Source organism: Castor canadensis, chromosome X (genome assembly GCF_047511655.1).
Source record: "Castor canadensis chromosome X, mCasCan1.hap1v2, whole genome shotgun sequence".
Classification (NCBI taxonomy): Eukaryota; Metazoa; Chordata; class Mammalia; order Rodentia; family Castoridae; genus Castor; species Castor canadensis.
In genome coordinates this window covers 1,353,913-1,362,602 of record NC_133405.1, presented here as the reverse complement: position 1 = coordinate 1,362,602, position 8,690 = coordinate 1,353,913, and the positions used below count along the sequence as shown (strand labels likewise).

The window sequence follows — 8,690 nt, the reverse complement described above, 5'->3', positions numbered from 1 at the left end:
TCACTAAAAGGAAAGTGCCAAGGAGCAGAAAGGAATGAACCCATCAAAGTAAAGACTATTTGGTGAGGATGGGAAATTGTCACCAAGGGCCAGATTTCAACATTGTTTTAGAATGCAGATGGGAATTAGTTGATGAATAAAGCAGACAGGAAAAAATCCAGCTGAAAATACTCAAAAGGAAGCTAGAAAGGAGGTGGGGGGGCCTCTATGCTGGATATACCACCAGAGAGACAGGATCAGTAGGCATGCTGTGGAATTAATGAATGAAATTAAATAGGACTGAACACATGGGTATTAATTGAAGGCCCAATAAAGGATGACTGTTCTAGTTGGAACCTTCTCTCCTCCACCAGACAGCTGAGCTGTGAGTTGGCACAGGCCTAAAGAGAAAACATTAACAGTTATCTGCAGAAATTGAATGAAATCTATAGAAAGGCAGGAGAAACAACTCCTGAAAAATTCCTTTCTCATTCTAGCCTGTGAAGACTATGATCTCCACTCCTCAGCTCCCTGTTCTGCACAGAGGATAGTCATAGCAGGAAAACAGACCTATTTGTCCAATAGCACATCAAATACACAATAGTTTTCCAGCTATTCCATCACTAAGTAGCATCAGAAGTTGGAAGAGGACATTCCACATGAAAAAGACTCACCATAAACAGGAAAGTGACTTGGAATCCCAGAAAATGCATGTTATATATGAAGAAATTAATTTAATTAGTATATTCAGAGAACTAAGAGAAAATACAGTATCCATAAAACAAGAACAGAATATTATGTAAAAAGAGCAATCATAGAACAAGAAAGAATTTTTGGAAAATAAAAATATGAGTATTGGGTTGGGGATGTAGCTCAATGGTAGAGTGCCTGGCTACCATGTGCAATATTCAGTCCCTAGCATTGCAAAAATATGATTATTGAAGTTCAAATTCCAATAGAAATATTGAAAGATAAAATTGAAGAAGCCTCCAAGAAGAGAGCAAAAGGTCAGAGACAAAAATATGTGAGAAAATATATGAATTTGCATGGTGTTCTAGGAAAACCAGCAAGCAGCTAATCAGAAGTTTTTTGAAAAATAAAACTGAAAAAAGGAACAATCACCAGGATAGCACCAGACTTCAAAAAAAACACTAGATGAGAGATAATAGGATAACAAGAAAAAATATAATAATGTAAAGTTTTCAAAATTCCAAGGGAAAATAATTTTCAATGTAGAATCATTCACCAGCCAAAATACCCATCAAGGGTGAAAATGAAATAAAAAGTTTTAAACATGTAGGAAGCTATGTGAGTATGTTCTGCAGCAAAAGAAAGGTGTAAGACAAGAAGGAAACTGTGGGATCCACAAGACAGTGGATCTAAGCCAGGAGAGCAATGACAGGAAATACCAGGGACGCCAATAGGCAGATGGCCAGGCAATCAGTCCCAGTTAGAGGAAGAGAATGGCAGACCCAGGAGAAAGGAGTCCAAGAATTAAAAACTAAACAAATGTGTGTATGTGAACTCAATATATTAGATGGTATTATTGAGAGTTTGAAGAAGCTGGATATAATGATGGTAAACAATACAAAAAAATAAGGAAAAGCAATTGGAAACATCAGAGAAAAGAACTGTACAAGAAAGTTATGGTCAAAATAAAAAGCAAAGTAAAATATATTGTAATTTTGTCAATTGATGGCTTGTGAGAAAAAGAGAATCCATGGGGGACCTTTATGGTAGGGAAGTTTTCTCTGTAAATGGCCCAGGGGTCATCAAAGTAGACTTAAAATAAGAAAATATAATCCTAGCATTCCTTCGTTTGACCTGGCATTGAAAAATATTTATGTAGCAGGACACAGGTGGCTCACACTTGTCACCTGTAATCTTAGCTACTTGAGAGGCTGAGCTCAGGAGGATTGTGATTCAAGGCCAGCCCAGGCAAATAGTTCATGAAACTCTATCTCCAAAATAACCAGGGCAAAATGGACTGGAGGTGTGGCTCAAGCTAGTGCACTTCTTTTACAAGCGCAAAGCCCTGTGTTCCAACCCCCCCCCAAAAAAAAGAAAAATATTCATGTAGACATCATAATGTGAAGTTTTGTTTTGTTTTCAACTTTTAGAGTAAACCTATACACAAAACATGGAGGGAAAGAGGATAGGATGAACTCAATAGGCTGGGGTCTTGGAGACCCCTAACATACCATATGTGATATTTATGTGGGTGTATTTATAAAATTCCATTAGATTTCTTGTAAGTTTACATAGTACACTTAAAACCTCTTGTGCTACTAAGTTTCTTTTTCTTTTTCCTTTTTTTTTTTTTTGGCAGTACTGGAGTTTGAACTCAAGGCCTCATGCTTGCTAGGTAGGCACTCTATCACTTGAGCCATTCCAGCAGCCCTTTTTTGTGTTAAGTATTTTGGAGATAGGGTTTAGCTAACGATTTGCCTGGGCTGGCTTTGAACCATGATCCTCCTGATCTCTGCCTCCTGAGTAGCTAGGATTACAGGTGTGAGCTGTTGCCTGGCACTAAGTTTCTTTCTTTCTTTCTTTCTTTTTATTCATTTATTATCATGTGCATACATTGTTTGGGTCATTTCTCCCCCCTGCCCCCCTCACTAAGTTTCAATAGTAATGTTAAGTTTGATCATTTTGTACCAGCTGCACTTTAATTTTACATTGTCAGGGATAATATTTACATCTCATCTTGGTAAAGATAGAGAGGAGAAAGACATAGACAAACACAGAAACTCCTGTAGGCAACTTACAATAATTGTCAAATACAGTTCATTTTGGGGGGGGTACTGGGTTTGAACTCAGGGCTTCACACTTACCAAGCAGGTGCTCTACTGCTTGAGTCATACCTCCAAACCATTTTGCTCTAGTTATTTTGGAGATGAGGTCTCATGAACTATTTGCCCAGGCTGGTATCCAACTGCCATCCTCCAGATCTGATCCTCCTGATCTGAGCCACTGTGCCTGGCTGCCAAATGCAATTTAATCATAATAAAATTTCTTTCAGTGATGAAAAAATACTTGTAAATTCCATTGAAATACAGATTTAGTTTAACTGTACATAAGAAATTACATAGCTTTTTTGCTCTTCCAAATATATTTAATGCTCATTTTAAAGATGAGCCTTCCTCCCCACAAATGCAACTGCATTGTTTCTTTGAAATTAAGCAGAAAACAAGCTGGGCATGGTAATGCATCCCTATAATTGCAGCTATGAAAGAGATGGAGGTAGGAGGATTGTGGTCCCACGTCAGCCCGGGCAAAAGCGGGATACCACATCTGAAAAAATAAACTAAAGCAAAAAGGGCTAGAGATGTGACTGAAAAGGTACAGCTCTTGCCTAGCAAGCTTGAGGTCATAAGTTCAAATTTCAGCACCAACAGAAAGGAAGGAAGGAAGGAAGAGAGGGGAAAGAAAGAAAAGAAAGAAAAAAAATTAAGAAGAAAATAAATCCCATGCTGGTGACACATATACAGCAAATTTACTTCTTCATTATTCAAAAAGACTAAAAGCAATTTTCAAGACTATGAAGGGAAACTCACTATGCTAGAAATTCACCTTTTTTTTAGAAAGCAGTACAATCAATGAGGACCTTTTTAAGATTCAAAAGTTATGGTTTTCCTAATATTCAAATGTGCAAACTCCCTGCCCCCACCACCTCCTCTGAATCTACCCCCAAATATCCAAGGGGTAGTGAAGGGTCCCTCCTTTGCCATTATCCCCATGGGCATGGTTTGGAAGAAGTGGGATTCCAAATGTTTCAACAGTTAGTGTTTCTTCAGCCCAGGTTGGTCTCCTTTCTGTATCATCACAAGAAGTATTGTCAAGAAGGGTTTAGTTTTGTCGTCATAGTGATTAGGCCCAAGTGGAACTTCTTCATCCACACTTCCTTCACTGTTTTTAAGTTTATCTCCTTCTAATTTAAGTTTATTCTATCAATCTCCTCCTTGTTAAATTGTGCATTTGCACTTTGAAAGCCAAAGTCTTCCTCAAATTTCAGTGGACCATCTCACCAAATACCAACTCTTCCCCTGCCACCTGGATGACCCCCACGCCATCTCCTTGGAGCTGAAGGAGCACTGGGGACTACTTGTCTCTTGTTACAATTTCTGAGTTGCTCATTTTATGGTCTTGAAACTTTGTGCACTTCTGCTCACCTGTGTTCTTGACTACTGCTTTCTGGCTGATGGGTAGCAAAGGCCTGCTTTACACAGGGCTCCTTTTCCCCACAGCTGCTGGAGCATGTAAGTGGGCTGAGGCGGTCTGTACTGCTTCGTCCGTGTGAACATTGAATGATAGCAGGTCCTGAGGCAAAAAACATTGTGGTTTTAGTGGTTAACAACCAGTATCACTCCCATCGCATATAATGTTCTCAAAGACTTCATCTCAAGGTGGTGTTGGATGACCCGTTGGTCTGTCTTCTGTACCGAAGGATTGAACTTTGGCAAGGGCATGTGTGCAGATACCCTTGTAGCATACTTCTACTTTGGAGGAGGCCGATGTAATCTTGCTGTTCATGTAAGGGATGCTTCCCCTCAAGGCACAGCTACCACTGCTGGAAGGAAGGCAGATCCCAGGCTGCTGTCACTGCTTTGCATGCCCAGTTGCTCCATCTGCACCACAACAGCTGCCTCAGACCCAGCATGAAGGCAGGCCAGCTCTACTACCCTCCCCCAATCTCACCCTCACTGCCTCCCACCCCATCTTCCTATTGTCTCCATAGTTTTGCCTTTGCCAGAATGCCATCTAGTTGGAATCACATAGTCTATAACCTTTTCAGTCTGGTTTCTTCACTTAATAATATGCATTTAAGTCTCCTCCTTGTTTCATAGCTGGATATGATACAGTCCATCACCCAGATGTATCACAGTTTATCTAGTCACCTCCACTTGGTTGCTTTCGTGTTTTGGGAATCGTGGCCAAAGCTGTTATAAACATCCATGGGCAAGTTTTTGTGTGGACACAAGTTTTCACCTCCTTTGTGTAAATATCAAGGAGTGTGCTTGCTGGATGTGTAAGAGTATGTTTAGCTTTGTAAGACACCACCAAACTGGCTTTCAGAGTGGCTGAAACACTTTGCATTCCCATCAGCGAGGAAGGGCAGTTCCTGCTGCTCTGTGCCTTTCCAAGCATTGTCGATGTCAGTGTCAGGATTGTGGCCATTCTAGCAGGCATGTAGTATATCTTATTGTGTTTGTTTTTTGTTTTCTTTTTTCGTGGTACTGGGATTTGAACTTGCTAGGCAGGCACTTTACCACTTGAGCCACGCCTCCAGCCCTTCTGTTTTAATTAGGATACCCATGATGACATAGGGTGTGGGGCATCTCTTCAATATACATATTTACCATTTATATTTATTGATGAGGTGCCTGTTAAGATCTTTGGCCCATATTGTAGTTAAGTTGTTTGCTTTCTTATTGCTGAGTTTTAAGAGTTCTCTGTATATTTTGGATGTCTTTTTTTCTGCAGTGGTTGGGTTTGAACTCAGGGCCCATACCAGCCCTTTTTTGAGGTGGGTTTTTTTAAGATAGTGTCTCACGAACTATTTGCGCAGGCTGGCTTCGAACTGCAGTCGTCTGGATCTTTGCCTCCTGAGTAGCTAGGATTACAGGCGTGAGTCACTGGCATCTCCGAATAAGTCTTTTTGTTGTTACTGTTTTGAGACAGGGTCTTGGTATGTAGCCCAGACTGGCCTAGAACTCACAATCCTCCTGCCTTAGCTGGTGGGATTACAGGTGTGTGCCACTATGCCCAGCTTTATTTATTTTAGATAAGTCTTTTATCAAATGTGTATTCTTTTGCAAATATTTTCTCCTAATCTGTGGCTTCTCTTCATTCTTTTGACTGCGTTTTTCCTAGAGCAAACTTTTTTTATTTTAATGAAGTCCAACTTGTTTCATGGATCATGTGTTTGGTGTTGTATCTAAAACACTGCCAAACACAAGGTCCTCTAGATTTTCTCCCATGTTATCTTGTAGGATGTTATGGTTTTGTATTTGACACTTAGGTCTGAGTTCTATTTTGAGTTAATTTCTGTAAAGGATATAAGGTTTGTGTCTAGTTCACTTTTTGCATGTTGAAGAGACTGTTTTTCTCCATTGTATCACTTTTGCTTCTTTGTCAAAGACCAGTGGATTTTATTTATGTAGGTCTATTTCCAGGCTATTCTGTTCCATTGATCTGCTTGCATTTCCTTTAGTGAGGACAACACTATCTTGGTTACCAAGCATTATAGTGAGTCTTGAAGTTGGGGTAGTGTCAGTCATCCATCCTTGTTTCGCTCCTTCAATATTGTGTTAGCCATTTGGTGTCTTTTGCCCTTCTGTATAAAAACTGATTGACTTTTGTATATTAACCTTATATTATGTAACCTTGCTATAATCACTCATTAGTAAAGAAGTTGTGGTTAATTATTTTTGATCTATATAGAAAATGATCATGTCATTTGTGAAATAATCTTCTCAGTCAATAAAGCTTTTGTTTTGTTTTCTTGTTTTATTTCATTAGCTAGGACTCCAGTACAATGTTGAAAGGAAGTCATGAGAAGGGACATCCTTGCCTTGTTTCTGACCTCAGTGAAAAAGCTTCTGGTTTTTCATCATTATGTATGATGTTGGTTGTAGGTTTTTGTAGATATTCTTCAGTAGGTTGAAGAAGTTCCTTTCTTTTCCTAGTTTACTAAGAATTTTTATCACAAATGGATTTTGTCAGAAGCCTTTTATGCATATATAGAGCTAATCATGCGATTTTTCTTCTTTAGCCTGTTGATATGATGGGTTACAACAATTGATTTTCAAGTGTTGATTAAGCCTTGCGTACCTGGGATAAATTCCACTTAGTCATAAAGTATAATTATTTTTATAGATTGTTGGATTCGATTTCCTAATATTTTGTTGAGGATTTTTCCATCTGTGCCATGAGAGATATTGGTGTGTGTTTTTGTTTTCTTAAAATGTCCTTTTCTAGATGGGTGCCGGTAGTTGGCACCTGTAATCCTAGCTACTCAGGAAGCAGAGATCAGGAGGATCTTGGTTTGAAAATGAACCCAGGCAAATAGTTCGTGAGACCCTATCTCAAAAATACCCAACACAAAAATGGGCTGGTAGAGTGACTCAAGATGTAGGCTCTGAGTTCAAACCCCAGTACCACAAAAAAATGTCCTTTTCTTGTTTTTTATTAAGGAAGTGCTGGAATAAAAATATTCCCTCACTTGCAGAAATTTCATAGGCTTTCTTCCTTAAATGTTGGGTAGAATACATCAATGAACCCATCTGGGCCTAGTGCATTCTGTTTTAGAAGATTATTAATTATTGATTCAATTTTTAAAATAGGCACAGGGCCATTTAGATATTTATTTTTGTCTTGTGTCAGTTTTGACAGATTATATCTTTCAAGGAAGTGGTCTGTTTCATCTAGGGTATCAGATTTGTGGGCCTACAGTTCTTCATACTATTCAGGTCTGCTATGATTTCCTCTTTCATTTCTGATATTAGTAATTTGTGTCCTCTCTTTTTTTTTTCATAGTTACCTAGAGGCTTATCTGTTTGACTTATCTTTTCAAAGCGTCAGCTTTGCTTTTGTTAGTTTTGCCATTGGTTTCCTATTTTCGATTTTACTGATTTCTCCTCTAATTTTTGTCCTTTCTTTTCATCTGCTTACTTGGATTCAATTTGTTCTTCTTTTTCTAGTTTCTTAAGGTGGAAGCCTAGATTATTAATTTTAAGTGCTTCTTCTTTCTAAATACATGCCTTTAATGCTGTAAATTTCCCTCTAATATTGTTTTCACTGCATCTCACAAATTTTGCTAAGTTTTATTTTCATTAGTACAAAATACTTTAAACGTCTCTTGAGATTTCTTCTGTGGTCCATGTGTTATTCAGAAGTCTGTTGTTTAATATCTAGGCAGTTTGGGATTTTCCAGTTATCTTCTGTTACTGATCTTTAGTTTAATTCCATTGTGATCTGAGAGAAGACATTCTATGAATGTATTCTTTTAAATTTAAGGTGTGTTTTATGGCCCAGAATATGGTCTGTCTTAGTGAATGTTCCAGGTGAGTGTGAGGAGAATGTGTATTCTGCTGTCACTAGAGGCAGTACTCTAGAGATGTCAATGATATCCAGTTGGTTGGTGGTGTCCTTTCTGATTTTCTTCTGATGGAAGAATGTCGAATTCTCCAACCACGGTAATTTTCAGTTTCTCCTTCCTGTTCTATCAGTATTTGCTTCATGGAGTTTGATGCTCTGTTGTTAGGTGCTTACAAATTACTTATCCTGTTTATCATTATGTAATGCCCCTCTTTATCCCTGAGAGCTTGCTTTTGTTTTGAAGTCTTCTTGGTCTAAAATTAATATAACTACTCCTGCTTTCTTTTGATTAGTATTAGCATGGTATATATTTCTCCATTTGTTTACTTTTTCTGGTTCTGCGGATCAAACCCACAACCTCATGCATGCTCAGCAAGCACTCTACCACTGAACTACACTTCCAGCCTTACTCATTTTTATTACTACTTGGATCTTATTACTTGTTATAGATCTATTTTGGTGGTTTATATCCTCTTGGTTCAATTTTGGTGTGTCAAGTGCATTTAGAAAATTATGCAGGCTGGGGGCATGACTCAAGCAGTACAGCACCTGCCTGACAAGCCTAAGAGTCTGAGTTAAAATCCCAGTACAACCAAAAACAAAACAAAACA

At 38.5% G+C, this 8,690-nt stretch overlaps 1 pseudogene; it reads right to left on the bottom strand.

The window, feature by feature from the left end:
- Window positions 1–3,590: 3,590 nt before the first annotated feature.
- The window catches only part of LOC109702978 (protein LSM14 homolog A-like), a 30,301-nt pseudogene continuing 25,201 nt past the window's right edge, over window positions 3,591–8,690 (bottom strand).